Genomic DNA, 23,621 nt, shown 5'->3' with positions numbered 1-23,621 from the left:
CCTCTGGCCCCCCAGCTGTTGCTGAATTAAAACTCCCATCAGCCCTTGTAAGCATGATCAATGTCCAGGGATGATGGGACTTGCAGTTCAGCAACATTTGCAGGGCCAAAGGTTCCCCACACCTGCTCTATCCCATCCTCCAAAGGCATTCTCATAGATTTAGTAGCTGACCCCATATAGATTAATCTTATTAGGGGTATTTGCACGTTACATTTAATGAGTGTACAATGTATGTACCTGTGTACACAGTGGTTGAGCTGTAAAAATAAACAAGTCTGTATATTTTCACACAAACGTTTGCACATGCATAGAGACAGCTTGTACCTGTGTTCAGTGTTACGTGCGAACAAGCCTATTGGGTTTGAATCATAAGTGGCTGATGCAACAATTAACATCAAAACTCAAACTGAAGAAAAGGTAACAGATGTTTTCCCTCTACCCATTTGGAGCTGCTGAAGTCTTTCTATGCATGGGTAGAGTTGCAGTTCAGAGTAACTGTGAAAGCAAAATGTGCCCTGACAGGTAAACAATACTAGTTTGCTGGCCTGGCTGGAAAGCATCTCTCTGAGACAGGACAAGTGTCCTTGTCTCTTTTCAAAGTCATAGAAAGCTGACAGAGCTCTGCCATTCCAATAGCCCCAGAGGGTTTCAGTAGAGCAGCCTTCATCAGCCTGGTCCCTCCAGATGTTTTGGACTATAACTCCCATCATCCCCTGCCATCATGGCATGAGAGTTGTAGTCCAAAACATCTGGAGGGAGGGCACCAGGTTGCTGAAGGCTGCTCTAAAAAAATCCTTTGGTTTCTTGCATACAGTCTAAATTTTCAGTGTGTTGGGTAGTGTGCTTCCATTTTGATAAGGAATCTCCATGCTTTGAGACACCATGCAAATATACAGTGCTTGCTTAATTATCAGACCTATACTTTATTTGACCAATTTAACAACACAAAATACACCATTTATCACTATAAAAGTGTACTATTTAGCATAGTTAATGAAATTTACCAAGCAATCCTAGTTTTACTTAGAGATAATACCTATTCTGTTTGTTGGATCTTATTCCTGGGTTTGTGCATATAGGATTAGAGCCTCAAATGTACTTTTTCAATGTCTTAGGCTGCAGTCCTGTGCATGCTTACCTGGGAGTAAACCCCATTGAACCAAATGGGACTTTCCTCCAAGTAGACATGCATAGGATTGCACTGTTTTGTAACAGGGTGTCTTGAGGGAGGAGGAAAAATGTAGAGCGTAGGGGAGAGCCCAGGTCAAAAGACAACAGATGCAGGATACTGGTTTCTAGTATCTCCAATAAAGATCATCAGGGAAGGCAAACAGCAATTCACAAGCACTTTGGACATGAGTATTGTATAGGTCATAAGAAGAGCCTGTTAGATCAGGCTAGTGGCCCGTCTAGTCCAGCATGCTGGTGTCACAGTGGCCAACCAGATGTCTGTGGAAACCTGCAAGGAGGACTTGAGCACAAGAACACTGTCCCCTCCTGTGGTTTCCCCCACCTGGTCTTCAGAAGCATACTTCTTCCGACTGGAGGCAGAGCATAGCCATTGTGGCTGGTAGCCTTTGATACCTTTATCCTCCATGAATTTGTCTAATCCTCTTTTAAAGCCCTCCAAGTTGGTCTATAAATTAGTTTTATTTATTACATTTATATCCCCTTTTTCCTCTAAGGAGTTCAAGATGGCATACATGGTTTGCCCCTCTCCATTTTATCTACACAACAGCCCTGTGAGGTAGGTTAGGCTGAGAGCCCAAGGTTGCTCAGTGAGCTTCATGGCTGAGCCAGGATTTGAACTCTCCCAGGTCCTAGTCCAACACTAACCATTCCTCCACATTGGCTCTTGGTATATACAGGAATGATAATTCTCTAACCTGGTAGACTGGCTTACATAAAAGCATTTGCCTTAAAGCATTTCAATCATTTCCAAAGAGACGATATTTAATCGGAGTTCGTCACCCCCGTGTTCCTCACTAGACAATTTTAAGGGAAGGAAGGAACTCCTCAGGAAGGTGGAGTTCTTGTTTGTTCTTAACTTTTTTCTCCCAGGCTTTAATGTCCCTAACCCAATCATGAAGCCCACTGGGTGACTTTGGGGCAGTCACTATCTTTCATCCCAATTTCCCTCACAGGGTTGTCGTGAGGATGATATGGGAGGCAAGAACTCCCTCTTTTTGAGCTTCATATAGGGAAGGCAGGGTTAGAGATACAACTAAAAATTGGGCTTGTATTGCTCAAACTCCATCTAACCCACCCCCTGTCATATAGGAAATCACTTGTGAAACAGAGAACTTTTCAAAAGCAATTTGTGAGAGGGTGTGCATGAGGAACTGCTGTTTAAAGGCGGCGGAAGCATATTAGCTTGGGCATGTCTAAAATATCTCTTAGGCAGGTATTCAGTATATAGATGGATACTCTTTAGCACAGAACCAAGGTGAGTAGATACTCTTAGCACAGTTCAATAAGAAAGGTAACATGTAGAGCAGGAAAAACTGCAAGTTGCCTAGGAGTTCGACATCTGTCTAGCGCGTCTCCAGATCTGCCAGTTCACTATGCACCTAGGTCAACCTGCACTGAATTTGTACATTACCATGGAACTGCGCCACAGTTGTTACCTGCTAGTTTGTTGCAATTCTGTGGCTTCTGAGAAGGGGTATTCCAGCAACATTACTGTATGAACTAATAGCATATTCAGTAAACATTGTATGAAAAATCTTTCTATGAGTGTGTTTGAGACTGAATATGAAGATGCAATTGGCTGGTATGTGAATGTGCAGCTTTGGTGTGAGGGTGGTATGTGGACTCTGACATCTCCTGAAATCAAAGTGGCTTGCTTCTTTTGGCTAGAGCATAGCTCTTCTGTTCACTTGACACCAAAGCAACCTGTTCCTATGGAATATTGGGAAGTATTCATTTTCCCAGTAATGTGCTGATGTGCCACAGTACAGTTTCCAAAGTGTAGCATGCAACCAAATGCAAAACAATTTAAGAATTCATAGTCTCTAAAGACAGCAAATTCCGCCAGAAGTTTAGGAAAGCGGGTTAGGAAGAGAAAGTTTTAAGATGAATCTTAAGTATAGGAAAAAATTAAGGTACAAGTGGCAGATGAACTGACATACCTGTCTGTGGCTGCCTACCAAAGATTGAAGATGAGGTATCCAAACAACTGAACATTTCTAGATATGATGTATCATATCATAAGACATCAGGTGATGGACAGGTAGGTGGGTGTTTAGGTAAAAAAAAAATCAAGGGCCAAAGTGGGAGGCATGGCAGGCAGACAGGCAGTTCCCCACCACTGAATTTCTGAAACTAATACAAGGAGCTTGTGCAGTCTGTTCTTCATCCTGTATCGTATCTTAACTCTCCTGCTTCCTTGATATGAAAATAGTGTCGAAAGAATCACTAAATGTCAGTGGATCCTGTGAGCAAATAGTTTAGCGATGTCCCTCCCCCCTTTCTGTCTGTCTTTCCTCCCTTGTTGCTGGAGTCCCTTTTCTAAAATTAAAAACTAATTTTGTAGACATCTACTAACTTAGACCTTGAAGTTAATGCTATAGGGAAATGGTAGAATTTTTGATTTCTAGCCCAGCTGCAGTTTTGCTTTCCCACAGAGACATCCCAAGGTGGTTCTTCTCTCCCTGCATTGTTCATTGCATTAAAACTGATACGGTTGTACAAGTGCATTTCCCCCCACATTCAGCATTTAATGTAGATATCTGTATCTATAGAGAGAGTGCCAGTCCAAAGTCCCAAGAGAATGAAACAACTCAGAACTTAGTATCAAGGTACCGAAATGAGAAGAGGATCACACAGGCTTGTGGTCAGAAAACAGTGGTTAACTTGGACAGTGCAAGTTAAGACCTTGCTCCTCCTATGGAACTGCTGTTTGACTTCTATCAGAAATACACACATTATGCACCAAGGACACCCAGTTGTGTGAGTCAGTGATAGACAATAAGCCAACATGGCTGCATAATTCTACAGAGCATGGTCTGTTACTGCCTAGGGCAGTACTGTAGTTCTTAACCTTTTTTGGGTCATGGTCCCTTTGGAAAGTCTGAAGAAAGCCATAGACTTCCATAAATAAATGAATAAATACAATTAATTTTATTGCATTGGAATTTGTTTTTTTGCGCCTGGTTCACAGACCCTCTAGGTCAGACTTCGCTTTTTATTTATTCTGTCTTATGGGCATAGAGCAGTTTACAGCAATTTTTCTAGGTGTTAATAGTTATTTTCCCAAGGGGCTCACAGTGGTTTTGGGTGCGTATATAAATGGTGTAATTGAATGGAAACGACACTATAAATATAGAATTGGTTAAAAAATAAAACAATATCCATTCTGTGCCTTAACCAACAGGTTCAAAAAGCCGTCCAAAGGATAGTGCTTACTGTAGGCAGCCAGCTGTTTCTTTCTTAAATTTCTATTCTGCCTTTCCTCCCAAATGAGTTCAGGGCAGCAAAGTAGTAAAACAATGCAATTAAAATAAAACAAAACAATAAGAACATCTAAAAACTCTTAAACGGTTTCATGCCCTCAGCTAATAATTTCAAGGTTGCTGGGAGCAGTATTACGTATTATATATTTCAGCTGTGAACAGAACAGAAATGTTTCGGGAGGAATTTCAAACATGAATAATGGGAGAGACAGACACACCTCAGCATCAAAGGCATTTCATTAGTGGGGAATCAACACAGGTACAGTGCCAACCAAACAGTATCCAATGGTGACACCAGTAGACCCTTTCCAAGATGGTAGATATCAGGAAAGGTGCTCTTTTAGGTACTTGGGTACTAAGCCATTTAGGGCTTTGTGCTTGTAATGTTGAGGGAATCTGGTACATGTTTGTATTCCAGCTCACCAGAGTCTAGGGACTAGGCCCTAAGTCAGCTGAGGCCGTAGTTTTCTGGTGGGCTATTTTCATGCCTAATGGTGTGTTTTGAGTTTGTTCTAAATAAAGGGGTTTGGTCACCATCCTTTGTGTATAGTGTACGTCTTACAGTACTGAGACCTTGAATGGGGCCCAGTAGCTCATTGGCGGCTCCTGCAGCTCTTTCAGGACTACTGACACATGATTCCATTGGGTTGCCCCACTTCTAGTTACAGGACTCTTTAGTCTGCAGCAAACCCAACAAACATAACTACCCCTCTGGAAGCTCTTTAAATGGGTAGATGGAGAGGGATGGAAATCAGGTTTTCCTTGCTGTTGTATCTGCAGACCTGGCTTACCTTGTTTTTCCTGAATTTCAAATGTTTAGAAATGGAGAAGCAAAGGTCTATTAGTTGGGTATTGCAGAGAAGTAAAAAACCTCCTTCCTCCTCCTCACCTTTTCACAGTCTTTCTCTGTGTCCACAAACAATTGAAATCTTGAACTTTGTGTTCTGATTAAAGTGTAGGGACTGGAATCCTCGGGGTTGCTAGGAGAGGGGTTGGGCGGGAGGGTGGTGGAGCCTTTTGGAGTGTGTCCTGCTTTGCCAAAACAAACACCTCCACCAACGGGAGTTCCTTTGCAAGTACAAAGCCGGGTTTGAATGGCTTAAAACAGCAATCATCAAACTATATATTGAGGGCTGGCAGGGTGAGGTGACTGGGGCTTGAAAAATCAAGCTATGCTTCAGTGTCCACTGGAGTGGGGAAGCCCCCGTGAACATCATAACAGCCCTGCAGGATCTGATCCAAACACCAAGTAGGGCAGTATTTTGTTTTCCACTGTGGCTAAGCAGATGCCTCTGGGAAGTCCACCAGCATGGCATGAAAGCAATAACCCTGTCCTCCCGTTGCTGCCCAGCAACTGGTTTTCAGTGGTATACTGCTTATGGATATGGAGGTTCTACATAGCCATCTTGATTAAAAGCCACTTATTAGACCTCCACGAATTTGTCGATGCCCCTTTTAAAGGTGTCTTCATTTGTGGCCTTCTTGTGGCAGTGAATTCCTTAGGTTGCGGTTGCTGTGTTGATCTGCTGATAGATGAGCACTGATCTCCAAAAGGGTGGGGAGTGTGTATGCACCTGGTGTTTTCTGATGCAATACAGCTGACGGGCACAGGGGAATCCCAGAAGTATCTCCATTGCCCATAGCTGAGCCTTGAGGGATGAGTCAGAGGGTGGGAGCTGCCCCCTTCCCCGAGTTAATATTAATTATCCTGCAGTAACAAGGATGTGGGGAAAGACCATAGCACAGTGATAGAGCGTCTGCCTTGCACACAGACAGTCCCAGGTTCAGTCTGTACGAACCTTTACAGAAAGGGCTATAGCTCAGTGGTAGCAGAAGGCCCCAGGTTCAATCCTAGGCATCTCCAGGTAGGATGCGTCATTGTCTCCTGCGTAAAACCCTGGAGAACTATTGCCAGCGTAAACGATACTGAGCTGGATGGGCCAATGGGTCTGATTCAGTATAAGGCAGTTTCCTATCTTTCCAAATGCCTCTGATTTTAATCAGTGGGTGGAAATTTTGGCCTTGGGTAACAAAAGGCTTAAAATCTTTGCCGACGCATATCAAACTTATGATATAAAAAGGTTCTTTGCCTCCCTCATTGTGTAGTAATAGGGATGCACTTGAGAGGGACAATGATAATGCAGGATTGTCCTGCAACATACAAGTCCAATTTAAAGGATGATGACTTGCTTCCTTTGGCTTGGAACTGGTTCAAATGTGGGGGATTAACATCATGGCAGGTGGTACAGCCCGTCCTAGACTGTGCATCTTTAGGCTGCTGTTGGGGGTACATGTCTGGATGCTCCCTCGCCTCTCAGAATGATGACTTCTCGCCCATGGAAGGCTGGTGTGTGAAGGAAAAACATTTTATTGTCGCTCAGGAAGAACTGAATGACCCTACTGTTTCAGCCGCAGAGCCTCTCAGTGAATCGGGGACATTAGAGTGCCATTTATATGTTTTACTAGTACTGACTTCTGAGCAACCACGGCATAGCAGCTGCCTTGCTGCTGCAGGTAATAAACGGATTGGGTTTGAGTTGGCCCAGAATAATCTCAAACAGAAGCAGGGGACTCGAGTAGGCAGGCTCTGAATTTAAAGAACCTGAATAGTCCCCAGAGTTGGGGGGTCCTGGGCATCAAGCTGATTTATTTTATGTGAGGATGCATTTCTAGCATGTAGTTCAAGGCTCGAGAAGGTATCAGTGGGGATGTTCTGCTGCTACCTAGGAGGCTTGACATCTTCATTCAACAGCCCTAGCCAAATCCTCGTATCTAAAACTTTCTTATGTATTTTGTGAGTGGCTCACCAGGCTGTGTACATAGTGGGTTGGTTCAGATGTAGCACTGATCCCTGTTTGTGCAAACCATAGTTTGCACTCCAACTCCTGGCTTCAATTCCAGGCATGCAGACAAACAATGGTTTGTGCAGTGTTCTCCTTTACCCACCTTGGCTGAGAACCCCTAGATGATATCCCAAGTATTAAATTTTTATTATCGCGCTGTATAGTGCCCAAAGGCATGAGATTTGATATTGGAGCATTAAATGGTTTAAGTTGTGTTGGTAGGGAGCAGAGGTGGTAAATAATTTCTTCTTCCTAGTACAGTAACATAGACTTGTGGTTTTAATTTCTGTGTATATGTTTTTATATTGAGTGTATTATATATTTTACTGTACGTCGCCCAGAGTGGCAGGACAACTGGGCATCTAATAAATCCAATAAATAAATAGACTTAATGTTGTATTAGCCAGTTAGACTGTTCAAAGCAGCTTAAGCAGGACAGAATGTAAAACACACTGGGATGCTTATTTTGATTAACGAAAGGTTTTTTGTAAATCAGTGTCTTTATTGGTGAGAAAGAAAAATGAGCTGTTAAAGGCTGCTTTTCTTGTCTGGCCTTTCTTGTCAAATCAGGTAAGCCACTTCCATGATGGGTTTTGTTGTTGGAAAGTTTGTACAGGAACAGCTTTTTAGATTGGTGCAAGTACTCTCGCCTGGTTCTTTTGCTAGTTAGAGGTGTTCTGTGATGTTTGTTAATGAAGTTCAGCCTTCCAAGAAGTGTGTTTGAAGCTATTTTAGTTCTGGACCAAATGGCACATTAGTGGGGCAGATAGCCTCCTAGGGCTCCATTCTTTCCCCCCCCTCTGTTTTGCCTAACTTCACTTACCTGTGACATTGGGCCCGTCCAAGTGCCCTTTTTAGTGGAAGTTGTGATGATGATTTGTGCTCATCATGGTATCAGGGCAGTTATATGCAATCCCACTTTCAATACTGCTTGTACTGCATTTATGAAAGTGTTATGTTGATTGATGGATAGAGTTTTATTGATATGCCGCCACCTTTCTACAGTGAGCTGTGCCCGAAGTGGCTTACAACCAACTTTCAAAATATCAAATACAAAGCACTGGGGCAGGGGAGAAAAGTCTGTTTGTAAAACATAATTCAAAGAGAACGAAAACAATTTAGCAAACAAAAATATCTAAACCTAAATACATAAGTACAAAACAAAAACAAAGCTGACAGAAGACAGAGCTCAAGGTGCTTACTTTGCTGCACTTCAAGAAGCCTCAGCGGTTCAGAGGGGAGGCTCCTCTCACCAAGCTAGAGAGGACTTACAGCTGACTCCCTCGTCTCTCCTCCAAAGGAGATCAGCAGCGTCAAAAGGGACGTGCCAGGGAGGGCAATGATGGCAAGTCTTCTTCCCTAGCCTCTTGGAAGATCCAACTGCTGGTGCATGTTGTATTGCACACACATTGCGCATTAATCTCCTAGACTAAACATTTTGTTTGTTGTTTTGTGATTTTTATTGTAATTTCCATTGGCTGTAAACAATTAAAATCTGGCCATTTTAATTAAGAGGCTGTGTGACAGGTGAAAAAGCTGGTGAAGACCCATCTTTTTACTCAAGCATTTGGTTAAATTTTTACCCTTTGTGAAATAGTACTGATGTTTTTAAGGATTTTATGGATTTGTTTATGTATATTTTATATTTTTAAATCTTTGTATGGTTTTATGTATGCTTTGTGTTTTTAAATTTATGTAATCTGCCTCAGGACCCACATTCCTGATGAGAGGCAGACAATAAAAATAAATTTATGATGATGACGACGACAGGCTTCTCTCAGTTTTTAAGATGCTTTGAAGGAAAGCCAGGCTGCAATCCTGAATGCACTTAACTTGAGAGTAAGCCTCGTTTGAACACAGAACTTGCTTCTAACTAAACATGGCTAGAACTACACTTATACACACACACGCTTGATACTGCCCTGTTGCCTCAGTCTTATGTGAAGTCTGCTGACTTCATGCAAATATTTGAAAGAATCTGCCTGATTTGGCACACAAAAGGTTGTTTTGTTTCCTTTTGAGCAAAAGAGATAATAGCAAATTCATAGGTTTTCGTCTGTGGTGAAAAAGTCATCTCCAGTCATTCTGAGGTAGTACCACACTCGTGAAACTCTTGGCACAATCTATTATTATACGTTTATATGTAAGAGCCCCTTCCTTTAAGGAGCTCAAGTTACTGTACACCCTCCCTCATTTTATCTTCACAACAACCCTATGAGGTAGGCCAGGCTGAGAGTGGCTGACTGGCCTAAGGTACCCCGTGAGTTTCATGGTTGAGCAAGGATTTAAATCCAGGAGTTGTATTCAACCGAGTACTACTCAGAGTTGACCTGTTGAAATAATAAACTTAAGTTAGTCCAGTCCATTAACTTCAGTGGGTCTACTCTGAATAGGGCTCAGTTGAATACAACCCTGTGTTGTCCTGGTCCTAGTCTGATGCTCTTAATCACTACATCGTACTGGCTTGTACAGATCCGTTTAAACCAGGGGTTTGCAAACTGTGGTCTGTGGGTCTCCAGTGGTCCACAAGCTTGACACAGATGGTCCACGGCATGTCTGCATTAAATATACTTATTTCTAACTATATTTCTATTGGTTCTTTTATTTCTTATATTGTATTTTATTGTATTACAATCTGAATTCTGTGGAATGCAAATTGTAATACAATATAAGAAATAAAAGAAGCAATAAAATACAGTTAAAAATCAGTTAGCATCTATCACAGTGCATTACAGTTGCTACAACAGGTGGAAAAATCACGAAGTGGTCCACCTCAGCAATTTTCAAGTGGCCCATGGGGGGGGGAGTTTAGGAACTGCTGATTGAAACTAAAGGTTCTTTCATACTGGAGGCTAACAACTTTCTTAATTGGTGAAGGCTGCTTATAAGAGCTGCGCTGAATTGTTTGGCTGTAAGACTTGATATGGCCTCATGGGGGAGGGTGCTATCACCTGCTAAAGCAAAGCAGGTTTAGGTCTGGGCAGTGCCTATATGGGAGACCTCTGGCAACCCCATGGACATTGTTTTGAGTCCATGATAAAAGAGGGGCAAGATACGAATGTACTAAATAAATAAAATTAAAACAACTAGTTCATTGATTCATGAAAGCTTCATTGGCTTTCAGCCCTTAGCATGTATGCTGTTATTTAGGCATTTTTTCTGAGTTGGTTAACAATGGCTCTTGAAAGCCAAGGACGTGATTAACAGCAGTAATATTCTGTGTTCTTGTAGTAATGACCTCACAGACTTGTGAATAGGTACTTGCTTGCCTTGTCACTCTCTGCAAGAGCTCTCATTATGACCGGCAGAAGAGCTTTGGTAAACTAGAGCACACTGATTGGTTTCTTTCTTTCTTTCAACATTAGGAAGTACTGGCTAACATAGCTTTCTGTAAAATGTTGTGGACTAGTAACTCTTAACTTGCAAAGCTGCACTTTTTCAGCAAGGACAGGACTGGTGTGGGTGTTTCTTAAGTGCCATCTAATGCCAAAAACTGACCTTTTCTGCTGTTGCCCCATTCTATGGAATGCCCTTCCCTCTGCCATACGTGAAGCAGCAACCATCAGGTGCTTCAGACATCTCATAAATACATATCTTTTGGCCCAGGCTTTCCCTGGCCCATAAGATTGGAGCCTGTTTTATCTGTTTGAATCTTCTGAAGTTTTGTTTTATTTGCTTTTTATTGCTGTTTGCTGTTTTTTGGTTGACTTTTTGTTTAGTGAGATATTCGTTTTTTAGACTGTAAACCATTTAGAGAGTTTTGAAATATTTTATATATTAAATTTATATCCAGCCCTTCCTCCCAAAGGAGACCAGGGAGTGTTATATAAATGCTTTATTGTTGTTATGTGCCTCCAAGTCGACTACGACTTATGGCGACCCTATGAATCAGTGACCTCCAAGAGCATCTGTCATGAACCACCCTGTTCGGATCTTGTAAGTTCAGGTCTGTGGCTTCCTTTATGGAATCAATCCATCTCTTGTTTGGCCTTCCTCTTTTTCTACTTCCTTCTGTTTTTCCAAGCATTATTATCTTTTCTAATGAATCATGTCTTCTCATTATGTGTCCAAAGTATGATAACCTCAGTTTCATCGTTTTAGCTTCTAGTGATAGTTCTGGTTTAATTTGTTCTAACATCCAATTATTGGTCTTCTTTGCAGTCCATGGTATACGCAAAGCTCTTCAACACCACATTTCAAACGCGTTGATTTTTCTCTTAATAAATGCTTTATATTAAGCAGTATATAAATGCTTTTAAATAAAATATTTTTTATAGAATGATTCCCTCCTTGTATAGGGATGCTTGAGGAATTTGGTCTTTTTGACCTGATCTGCATCTCCCAGACTGAAGTACAGATTGGAACTTATCCATGGGCTTTAACACTTTTCAAATGTTCCAACACCAGGGCTGGCTCTAAAGGGCGGCCAGGTGGGGCCCTGCGGCCCACAGGGCCCCCTGAAGGGCCCCTCATTATGGTGGGGGAGTAGTGCTCCCCTTCCTCAGCAGGCTCCCTGCCCGTGCCCGCCTGCCCACTCTCCCCTCTGCCCCCCACCTTACTTGCCCTCCCCCCTGCTCGCCCACCATCCCGAGGGCCCCTCGTTATGGTGGGGGAGTAGCACTCCCCTTCCACAGCAGGTTGCCACGGAGGGCAGGGAGGGAGCTACCCACCCGCTTGCCGGCCCACCCACTCACTCGCCCTCCACCCCCGCCGGCTCCCTCATTTGACCTCACCCCCGCTCACTCGCTCGCTCGACCTCCCGCTCTTCTGCCTGCCTGGTAGATAGGTAGGTGGGGCATGTGTGCGTGTGCCAGGGCCCAAGGCAGGCTGGTGCCCAAGGGCCCCGGCATGCCTGGGGCTGGCCCTGTCCAACACAGTTTGTTTCAAAAATGTATCAGTGTGCATTGATGACAAATGCATCAATGAGATGAGAGAGAGAAATGCTGACTTATTTTTTTTAGACCAATTTCTTGGTTTAAAACAATGTTGCCAGGGATTCAAACAGGTACTTCGGATATGCCAAAGTTCTGGGTGTGTCTAGAGATGTGAAGGCCTGGGGGGGGGGGAAATAGGGGGAAAACAGAAAAAAAATGGGGGAAAGGGTTTTCTCAAACTTTTCCATTTTTTTCTGGGCCTTCACATCTCTAGGCACGCCCAGTGGAATTTGTTGGTCCTTTAAAACATGTTGTACCACAGACTGCTTACTAGGGATAGAAGGACCATCAGATCCAGTTCTCTTGTTTCTCATTGTTCTAATCTTGCATTCGGTTCTCCACGTTTCTGCAGCAATTTATGTGTTGATGTTTTTAAAATCCTCTGGAAAATTCTTATTTTAGTGCAAAGTTTTATTAAAGATCACATTTTTGCATGCAGTTTTGACTAACATACACATTTTTGCAAGCAGTTTCTCATTATATAGTGCGTTTTTGTATGTTATTTACATTAATATATTCATTTTTTGTAAATATTGTTTGGTTGGAGAACTGCATCCCAGAATTTGGACATGTGTGAATTTCACAGGATGGTCGTGTTTCAATTCTCATATTGTTTTGGAAAGTGCAAATTTGAGATTTGGCTTTAAATGTGAACTGAATCAAATTTCTTCCCCATCTCTACCGCTTATGAAAAAAACTCTTAAATTGCAAAAATGGTTTGCCATGTACATTCAAAAAATACACGCCTAAAGGCCCCTTAGACATATGAACGTAGATGTGCTGTTCTTTGCCCCCCCCCAAAAACACAGTAATCAGAATCCAAAGGTGGTGATCTTCAAATTAGGAGTTACGTAAGCTAAGCTAGAGAGCCAGTGTGGTGTAGTGGTTAAAGTGTTAGACTACGACCTGGGAGACCAGGGTTCAAATTCCCACACAGCCGTGAAGCTCACTGGGTGACCTTGGGCCAGTCACTTCCTCTCAGCCACAGATGAAGGCAATGGTAAACCACTTCTGAATACCGCTTATCATGAAAACCCTATTCATAGGGTCTCCATAAGTCAGGATCGACTTGAAGGCAGTCCATTTCCATTTCAAACTCAGCTATGTTTCTTTCCCCATCCATCTCCCTGTCAGCCTTTCCTTCCATAAATAGCACCTCCTTTCTCCCTCCCTATTCATGGCCTCCAGATTAAGTTCAGAGAGTCAAAGCAGGAAGTGGTGGTCAAGCAGGGAACTAGCCTTGGTTCTTCCTTGGGGTTAAAAGTAGGGTAAACGTCACGTATGTGCATAGTTAGTGTCTTAATCTTGCCTTCCTAGTGATACTGCTTTGCAATATTCATCTTCTTGCTGACACACACTCCTGTGTCATCCATATTCATCCATCCAGGCAGCTTGACTTTCTGATGATATAACTCAGCAGGAAATTGGCATCTTGCCAAAGTGTGTATATAAATCATTGTACTCTTTCTTTGGCTGGAGAGATGGTGTGAATGCAATCATCGTCTTGTTTCCTGCATATGTATTTTTTCATATGAAATCAGAAAACCTGTAGAATCCCCCCCTTTTTTGAAAAAGCTATTTTTAAAGCATTTGAGATGTCAGTATAAAAACAGTAACATCTACAATTCTCTGAGACAAATGTGCCAAATGTCCCTCCTCTTTTTTTTTTTAAAGGGTGCTTTTTCATATCCTCTGGGCAGAAATGTTTCTTAGTTCTTTAATGTTTGTGTGCATTGTTTGAAAAGGCAAAGAAGAGTTGCATCAGAGCAACTTCAGAGGAAATTTTACACATGGAGGGAGAGACCTCTCAAACAAAACACATGTTTTGCGGCTAGAAAATCCCGGATCCACTTCCTGACCTCTCCGTGCAAAGGTGAAAGAGCTGAAAAAGACATCTTCCAACTTGAGGCCATTGAAAGCCACTAACAGTCACAGATAGTAGTAATAGGCTAGTGGATCAATGACCTGACACAGGATAAGGCAGGTTTGGTTTGGTTTTGCTTTGCACTGCAGAACTGAGTCTGTGGAAATTAATTTTCTTCAAGGTCATTGAGCGGAGCCAGAAATTTATTCTTGAATGGTCGATGCTGAAATCTTAGGCTGGAAATGAAATCTTACTGGTTGTCTTTTGCTTGTGGGTGGCAGATAAATGTCAGCTGTATGTTCCAAACTGCATGCCAAAAAGGACACATACATTCACGTTTTGTGTGTTCTGTCTCTGCTCAGGCTGTTTGTAAGGGAAGGGACTGGTGGGTTGGCTTGCCATACAAAAAGCAATGTAACATTTTTTGTCCAGAAGCTGCAGCTGGTGCAGAACTGAGGGAACTGTAGTGGCAGCTGGTCACCTACAGGGCCACGCTCAAGGTCTTGTTGTTAACGTATAAAGCCCCAAACAATTCAGGACCAGTTTCCCTGAAAGACTGCATAGACCTGTAAGATCACTTAGATCATCTGGGGAGATTCTGTTCATGGAACTGCAGCCTACAGAATATGGTGGTGAGCTGAAAATGGGCATTTTCTGCAATTGCTCCTGGAATGCCATACATGAAGAAGCAATCATCAGTTGCAAAGAGCCAGAGGGAATGAATGCATGCTTACCACTTCTAAAGTGGCTGTGTCCTCCATTTACAATCAGACTGCTGCTAAGCATCCTGTAAAATGGTTCTGAATGCATTAATACAAACTGGAATGACATTATGACAGCAGTTTGGCAAAAAAAACTAGGAAAGTAGTTCTGGTGCAGAAGTTGGCATCTTATTTTTTCACTAACAGTTCTCTTCACTCAGTAGTTGTCTTGCATCTGGAAAGCAAGAGCATTTAATGTGTGTATGCCACCTTAATGCATATTAATAAAGCCAAGACACCTTTGTGTGTTAGGATGGGCAAAAGGTTGGTCAATGTCTGGTTGACCAACAGATGTCTTTCTGGTTGCATAGCTTCTTATCAAGGATGTTATACTAAATACACTGTGGTCTGATTCAGCAAGGTGTTTCCTAGGTCCTTAAAGCGTGCATACTCAGGACCCCTGAACACATATTAGTTATGCCTTAACTAAGTGTTTCTCATCCAGGGTTCTGTAGGACTCTTGGGTCCCATGAGCATCACCCAGGGTTTTGTTAAAATTTATCACTGTTAAATATATTTCTTATTTATGGGAGTTGTAGTTCAACTACATCTGGAGGGTCAGAGGTTCCTTACAGCTAAATTATTCTCAAATGTAGTTTACTTGGAGAATATAAAAGAATTAAAACAGTAAGTCCAAGCCATCTTTTATTCTTGGGGTCAATTGGAAGATCAACGTACAAGAATGGTGTCCTTCCGTTTTCACTTTGCTCGGTCTGTAAAACTAATCACAATTATTCTCCAGAGAGAAATTTTAAAAAACTTTCCAGTACTTGTGAATTACTACAGTCCATATTTGAAAAGATAATTTCACCTTTTCTCAAAGGAAGAAGCAGTGTAATTTGACAACCATTCTAATGCATTGTTTGGACTGTTTCATTTTGTCTTTTGTACTTTTGCAGGCACATTGGATGCTTTGGCACATTCAAAGTGGTACATTCAAAACAATTTAGAACTAGTCAATTGCTTGTTAATAAACCGTTTTGCTTCTGAAACTGTCACCTGGACAAATCTCTTTTTTCCAGTCCACATTCTGTAAGCCTGCATTTTGTTTACAGCTCCTTTTCTTAAGTCTGTATCGAAATGGTATGCAGTAAAATAAAAGCCAGTGTCAGCCTCTTTATAAATCATGTTCAGAGTGGCATATCTCTGATAATTACTGCAATATGCTAGAGTAAGGAATTGCCAGTTTTATGAATAATCGACGTGAGGACCCACACAGCAGGATGTTGTGAATGCTTTTTTGTAGGGAAGGGTGGTGTTTTTCCCCCCAAACACCCTGGTTGTCAATGTTTTGTGTAAAAAGTTTTTTTCCCTTGCTGTTTGCATCTTCTTTTGCCTGAGATTAACCAGAGTTACTGACATGTTCTGCTTTATAGCCCATTATAATCTTTGATCCTCAAACTGGGGTTCTACTAATCTGTATTGCAGCTGCACTCAACCTTTAGCTTAAGTAGTAATTACTGCTTCAATGTATTCTTGATGTACTATAAAACTCAAGGGTGTGCGCTAAAGAAAAATCTTCCTAAAATAATATGTAGATGAAAGGGATTTCAAATGCTGGTGTAGTCTGCCTCCCCAAAGGCAATGCAAGCGGAACAAAGATGGAACTCTTGCCTTCTCCTATTAGGATATGGGCTTTGTCTTCCTAATTGCCTGTCAACTCTTCTGGATCTCCAGCCTTGTTATCCTCTTCTCCTCACTCCCATCCTGCACCTGCCCAAGTTCCTGCCTTGGATATCTATAGCAGTCTCATAAGTTTGCCCTTGCAGTGTGTTGCATCTTTGGTTTAGTACATCTTGATTTCTTTTGGGGGGGTGTCAAAATGAAGTGAGATGCTGATGGCTATCCTTACAAATATGGCTACTAGCCATGATGGCTATGCTCTGCCTCCGTAGTTGGAGGCAGTATGCTTTTGAATACCATTTGCTGGAACTGCAGAAGGGTACGGTGCTCTTGCACTCAGGTCCTGCTTGCAGGCTTCCCATGGGCATCTGGTTGGCCACTGTGAGAACAGGATGCTGGACAAGATGGGACACTGGCCTGATACAGCAGGGCTATTCTTAACTGGAGCACAGTCCTTCCCTAGACTCATCACAACCCTGTACGTTAACATTGGTTACCTTACAGCAGGATTGAGAAACCAGCAGCCCCCCAGATATTGCTGGACCACAATTCCCATCATGCCTGACCACTGGCTGGGTCTGATGGGAATTGGAGTCAACAACATCTGGAGGGCCAGAGTTGCACCTCGCACTCTCTTGCCTGTATCCCTGTTGGAGTTGGTCATTTGCTTCCCTCACTGCTCAAGACCAGCCCTTCCTCAACCTGATGCTCTCAAATGGCCCCATAATGGAGGAGAAGACTAATATCCATCATGGCTAGTAGCCATTGATGCTCTGCCTTCACTGTCAGAGATGGTATGCCTCTGAATGCCGGTTGCTGGGGAACACAAGTGAAGAGAGTTGTGCTTGGGTTCTGTTTGCAGGCTGATAACCAGCCATAGACATCTAGTTGAGCATGGTGAGAACATGATGCTGGACTACATGGGCCTTTGGCAGGCCCAATGCTAGCAGGCAGCCAGGTTAGGCACTGGCAGAGGGCCCCTGGCGCTGAGGAGGACCCTTGCTGCAGGGGCTGGGTGGGCATAGCTCCTGCTCCACGATCCAAGTTGGCTTCGGGTTGTAGAGCATGCACCCCTTGACCCAATGCTGGCGCAGATTGTGGAGTGGCAACCACCCTCCCAGGCAACCCTCCCCCACCCCGAGCTGGCCCTGCAACTTGCTGCGGTGCCGCATCAGTCTGCTGTGCGTGTTTGCTTGTCATCACCCAAGATGGCGGTGGGGTCATCAACAGACACCCTGGCAAGCATGTGTGAGCAACACACAGATCTGCTGAGCTGGCTGGACCTATTTAAGCCCTGATAGCAGCGGTAGTGCTGCCACCACCATCTTCAAGATCCCCGGCGGACTTGTGCCTGGGGACCCGCTGCAGTCTGGTGCTGGCTTTGGCCTGATACAGCAGGGCTCTTCTCAAGTTCCCCTCGCTTCCCCTTTCACCTCCTCCTCTCTTTTAAAGCCAGTTCTTCCATGAAGCCTTACCCACAAGTCCTAATCTGCATCTGAAACGAAAACTGGCATTTTACCTCTCCTCCTCCCCCCACCCAACACTAGCAAGTTTATATTGTAAGATCTTTGGCACAGGACCCTGATTTTGCTTATGTTACTCTGTAAAGATAAAATAACACTGGTATGAAGTTATTTGCATAGTTAATAGTGCACGTTCTACCTGCATTGTGTATTTCAGGGCCAAACTAGACTACATCTACATCTGTGTCCCACCAGCCCTCCAAGGAGCTTAGGGTACCATATGTGCTCATCTCCTCACTCTTATCACAACAACCCGGTGAGGTAGCTTAGGAGGAGAAAGAGTAACTGACCTGAGGCCACTTACTGGCTAAGTGCAGATTTGACCCCAAATATTTCCAGTCTTAGTTCAACACTAACCACTATACTGGCTTTCGTAGATGTTATGTGGCTGACAGTCTTCCAGTGTAGCATGTTTTCAACAGCAAGCAATCACTGGAGGTGGCAAGTTTGATCACAGGAAGGGTGGCAGCAAGAGAGGGAGGAGCAAATATTTAAAATGGCCAAAGGCAAAAAGTTAAAAGTTCAAAACTGTGTTGTGCTCTACCAGCTGGGGAGATACTGGCAATAGCCCCCCTCTTCTTGGATGGAAAAGCAGTCTTTGAGCAGAAAAATGGCTGGAAGGGAAAGGATTAATCATATCATCCCTGCCCCCCGACACACCCCATCTGGTTCCTTTTTGGCAGCCTTTTGTTGTAAAGAAAAGCCAGTAGACTGTTGGATATGTTCGCTAACAAGGTGAAACTCTGTTCTGTTTCTTAATCGGCTTTTTAATTTTGGCTTGCTTTTTTTTTTCTTTTAAAACAAACAGAAGCCTTCTAGTACCTTTGAAAGTATGCCAAATGTTCCCCCCACTCCAAGAGTCATTCTCCTAGATGCTGAGTACTGCCTTCATCCTCTAGCTACAGAAATGGGTACCTGGCTCAGCTCATACTGAATCCAGTTTTTCCTGTTCTTTCTACGTCCACCTATTCTACTTCCTGTCTTTGTCTATTAGATGGTGTTGGTTCCCCACACATGCCTTCCCACACAGTCACTCTTGATTTTAACAACTTGCTCGTCACAATTTAGCCTTGTGCTGCCAGCATGGTTTTCAGATTTTTCTAACTTCAGGGAATCGTTTCTACATGGACAGACCTGCCACAGACCCCTGAATATTTTCCTCCTTGTACCTCTACAGAAGATTCTGGAGTATGTTTTAGGCGTGACTGAGCCCACATTCACACCATACATTTAAAGCACTTTTATACCACTTTATCAGTCATAGCATCCCACAAAGGGACCTGGGAGCTATAGTTCGTTAAGATTTGTTAGAAGATCCCTATTCCCCTCACAGAGATACAATTCCTGGAGTTGCCTGGGAAGAGGGATTTGATTGATAAGCCACGCTGGGAATCGAAGCTCTGGGAAGAGAATAGGAGTCTCCTAAAAACTCAGAACCCTAAACAACCTGTAGTTCCCAGGATGCTTTGGGGGAAGCCATGACTGTTAAAGTGGAATGATACCGCTTTAAACACAAAGTACAGATGGGGCCTAACTTTAACTCAGAGGAGACCCATTGACTTTAAATGTATGGTGCAAATGTGGTCTGAGTGTCAACACATAGTATTCTCTGTCAGCTGCCACTGTCCCAGAAGGGCCTATTGCTGATGTCTGCCCTTGGCCCCCATTGAGCACCAGGCAGCTCCCAGTGATGATCTGGGAGCTACCATTTACATTTTCCACAATGCCACCAGCATAGCAATGGTCCAGGGTGTTATCTGAAATTTTAAATGGTGGCTTCCAGCCCCTTACTGGGGGTCCAGCACTCACCAGAGCATTACCACCATCGAACCCAGCTTTGTGTGGATGAATCTTCTGCTTCAGACACCACCTGCTGAAGGCTGACCAAGTAGACTGGTATAGGCACAATGCAGGAGGGCCCAATATCAGGCATTATGCCAATGTTCATTAGCGTACTTAGATAATTTTAGGCTCTGGACTTAGCTGCCTTGCAGGTGATGGGAGTCTCTTTAGATGATGATGCGTGTGACTTCACTTCCTTTAAGCTAGCCTGGCTACCTTCTCGGGACCCTCCTACTCATTCTGCCAAGTTCTGCTCTGGCTGTGCCATTGCTGGCTCTGTTCTAGGCCAGGGCATGCCTTGCTTCATGTTGGCCAGACTTGTTGGGGCTCACTGTTGCTCTGTGTAAATGGAGGGCACTTGCAAGATGTCACTATTTTGGGGTGGGATTCAATCGCATAACGGCAAATTCAAATTCTGCAATTAAAGTTGGTTTGGAGGTCTTGTGCAACAAACCTGCTTCTCATTCACACATCACACACACACAACTTTTTTTGCTACAAGGAAAGTAATGAGAAAATATGCTGGAAAGTAGGGCAACATTTGCTTGACTCAACAACCATCTAACCTTTCCGCGACCAAATCAGAATGATTACTCACTGAATAGTTGACATCACCTAGCTTCCCCACAAACATTGTGCAAATGAATGAGGCACAAACAGGGTGTCTGGAAGCGACCTGAGAGCATACCTGGAACAAACCCAGCGCTCAGAAGGCCAGGAGTGGTGAGGAAACTTCCCCCTTCCCACCCAGATTTGATTCACCATTCATTGTCTCCTCATCGAACAACTCCTGATAAGCTTCCAGCTTCCAAGAAGAAGCCCCAGGGTTCCTGCAGGAACACCCTTTGAAACCACTGCCACTGGCTGGTTCTTGTTCCCTCCTGCAGTTACAATGGCAGGAAATACTTTTTTAAGCTCCACTTAATAATGTAGACAGTGTGGCGTAGTGGTTAGAGCAGCCTTTCCCAACCAGTGTGCCTCCAGATGTTGTTGGACCACAACGCCCATCTTTCCTGACCATTGGCAATGCTGGCTGAGGCTGATGGGAGTTGTGGTCCAACAGCATCTGGAGGCACACTGGTTGGGAAAGGCTGGGTTAGAGTGTTGGACTAGGACCTGGGAGACCAGGGTTCAAATCCCCACACAGCCATGAAGCTCACTGGGTGACCTTGGGGCAGTCACTGCCTCTCAGCCTCAGAGGAAGGCAATGGTAAACCCGCTCTGAATACTGCTTCCCATGAAAACCCTGTTCATAAGTCGAAATGAGCTTGAAGGCAGTCCATTTCCATTTTAATAAGGTAGGGAAGAGTCGTAACTCAGTGGTAGAGCATCTGCTTGGCCTGCAGATGGCCCTAGGTTTAATCCATGGTATCCAGGTAGGGCTGGGAATAGCTCCCATCTGAAACCCTGAAGAGCTGCTGTCAGTGAGTGCAGACAACACTGAGCTAGACGGACTCGGTATAAGGCAGCTTCTTACGTTCCTACTGATTCGCACCTATGTATCACCTTTTTCCAGTGTGCTCCAGGACAGGGAATCTTTTTCAGCCTGAGGGCCATCTTCCCTCTTGGGTGGCATTCTAGGGGTCTCATGCCAGCGATGGGCAGGGCCAGAGGCAAAAGTAGGTGGAGCAATGGATGTAATTCTTGCCTTTCTTCAATAGTCTATGGATCGACATCTTGGTTTTCAGTCTGTCTTTTTAAGTGTTAAAAGATGGGCAGAACTGGTTGCGCTATTCCTTGGCTGCAAACCTTGCAATGCCTTGTTTGCATCAAGTTTGTTTGGTGTCCATACATTTTCTGGGTCCGTACGTTTTGCAGGTCCTTTCTGTTATGCCCTCAGTTTGTGGCACCTTGTTGTCTAGTCACTGGTGCTGATGCTGTGGGTTGTATAGCGCCATCTCTCAGTTGCGGGTTGAGCTGGGCAGCATTTTGATCCCTTCCAGCTTCATGATTCAGTGAATCTGTGAAGGTGAATTGTTTGTACAGCATTCTCTTTTTAAGCCAAAAGCTAGACGTTCCAAAAAGCAACTCTAGAGGATGTGACTGCAGCTACCTTTTTCTAATTATTTTTGTACTTCAGAGTGGATGAAGAAAAAAGAGAATTGGCATAGGGGCCATTCTTTCCACGCGAAGAAAGAGAAAAGGGTTTTTGACTAAACTTTAGGGAGAACATCCTGATGGTACAAGCTGTTTGAAATAGAACCAGCAGAGGTTGCTCTATTAGGGTGAATGAGGTACTGCCTCACCACCATCAGCCTCTTCTCAGCCAGCCCCCACCTTTCTGGCTTCTTACTTAAAAGCAGTCAGGCGGTAGTACTGCCTATCAGCTTCTCCTCCTTCGTCTCAATGTTGTCTTTGTAGAAATCAAGAGAGGAGGACGGGGTCAAACGTCATGATCCCTGCATTTCCAACAGGGTCTGGGCTGAGTTGGCAGTGTTTGACAGATGAGGAAGATGCAAGTGGGCTGGGACAAACAGGAGGGAAGATAAGGATCTAACCACCCTGACTTGTAAGTGTTATGGACGGGGAGGCAGACTTGCCAGCTCTCTGCCCTGCCCCACCCCAGAGCTGGAAGCTTCATTGGGAATGGGAATTCATTGATCACACCAGAGGGGTGGCAGAGCAAGAGGAGGACCCAGGAGGGCAGGTCACTGTTCCGTCACTAAGGACTCAGCGCAAGCAGATGCAGCCCCCCCCCCCCCAGAGTGCCCACCTGGAAGCACAGTATCTTGTGCAGGATAAGAGTTGTGCGAGTGAATTTGCCATGTGTTGCTCTTTAAACCCTTGGTGGGAAGGGTGATGTCAGGACATCTTTGTTGTTGACCCCAAGTCCTGAACTCTGAACCCCGCTTTTAGACTCTTGTAAGGTGAACCTGTAACCCGCTCCTACAGCTGAACCTGTATCGTAACCTGCTTGAATAAAGTGTTCTCTCTTACTTGGAAGGAAGAGCCTTTGTTGTGGGGTTTGGGGACAGTGAGTTGGCTCTGTCTGTCATTGGCTCTGGTGTCACCTACTGTTGGCCTCCCTGACTTCCATCCTACCAGTCCCAATAGACATCAGCAGCCACTGAGTGGAACAGAGAGTGCCTTGGATGGTGGACTCTTCATTAGAGATTTATAAGTAGTCTGGATGACCATCTGTGCTAGGAAGCCAAAGCAGGAGACTTCCTGCATCACTAGGGGTTGGGGCTAGATGATATTTCAGGTCCTTTGTAATTTTGATTATAGTATTATGTATCTACACCCCTAGAAAGCAGTTAGTTCAAAGAGGTTGTATGCATGGAAGGCTGGTTGCTGGAGAATGCGCAGCTTCTAATAATAATAATGCCACCATCATTATCCCACTTTTCTATTTATGAAATAGAATTGTAAGCCAGTTGCTTACCGGGCCCAATTCAGGGTGTTGGTTTTGACCTTTAAAACCCTATACGGTTTCGGCCCAGTCTATCTAAAGGAGCGCCTCCAGCATCATCAGCTATGCCGCCCAACAAGATCAGCCTCAAAGGACCTTCTCTCCATCCCATCAGTCCAAACAGCCAAACTGGTGAGGACGAGAGAGAGGGCTTTTTCAGTTGTGGCCCCCACCCTGTGGAACTCCCTCCCAAATGATCTCCACCATGCCCCTTCTATGATGAGTTTCCGCCAGGCCTTGAAGACCTGGCTCTTCAGGCAGGCTTTTGGGGTGGGCTAGATTTTATCTTCATTGTTTTTAGATTTTCAATGTCTAGGTATTATATGCCTATGTTGTACGTCGCCCAGAGTGGCTGGACAGCCAGC

General features: G+C 44.0%; 1 protein-coding gene across 4 annotated transcripts in view; it reads left to right on the top strand.

The window, feature by feature from the left end:
• ZFAND6 (zinc finger AN1-type containing 6) overlaps nt 1–23,621 on the top strand; it is a 65,437-nt gene that overhangs the window by 15,499 nt on the left and 26,317 nt on the right. The window lies entirely within an intron of this gene.

Source organism: Rhineura floridana, chromosome 14 (assembly GCF_030035675.1).
Source record: "Rhineura floridana isolate rRhiFlo1 chromosome 14, rRhiFlo1.hap2, whole genome shotgun sequence".
NCBI lineage: Eukaryota > Metazoa > Chordata > Lepidosauria > Squamata > Rhineuridae > Rhineura > Rhineura floridana.
Note: the sequence above shows the minus strand (reverse complement) of the source record. Positions and strands in the feature narration are given on the sequence as shown.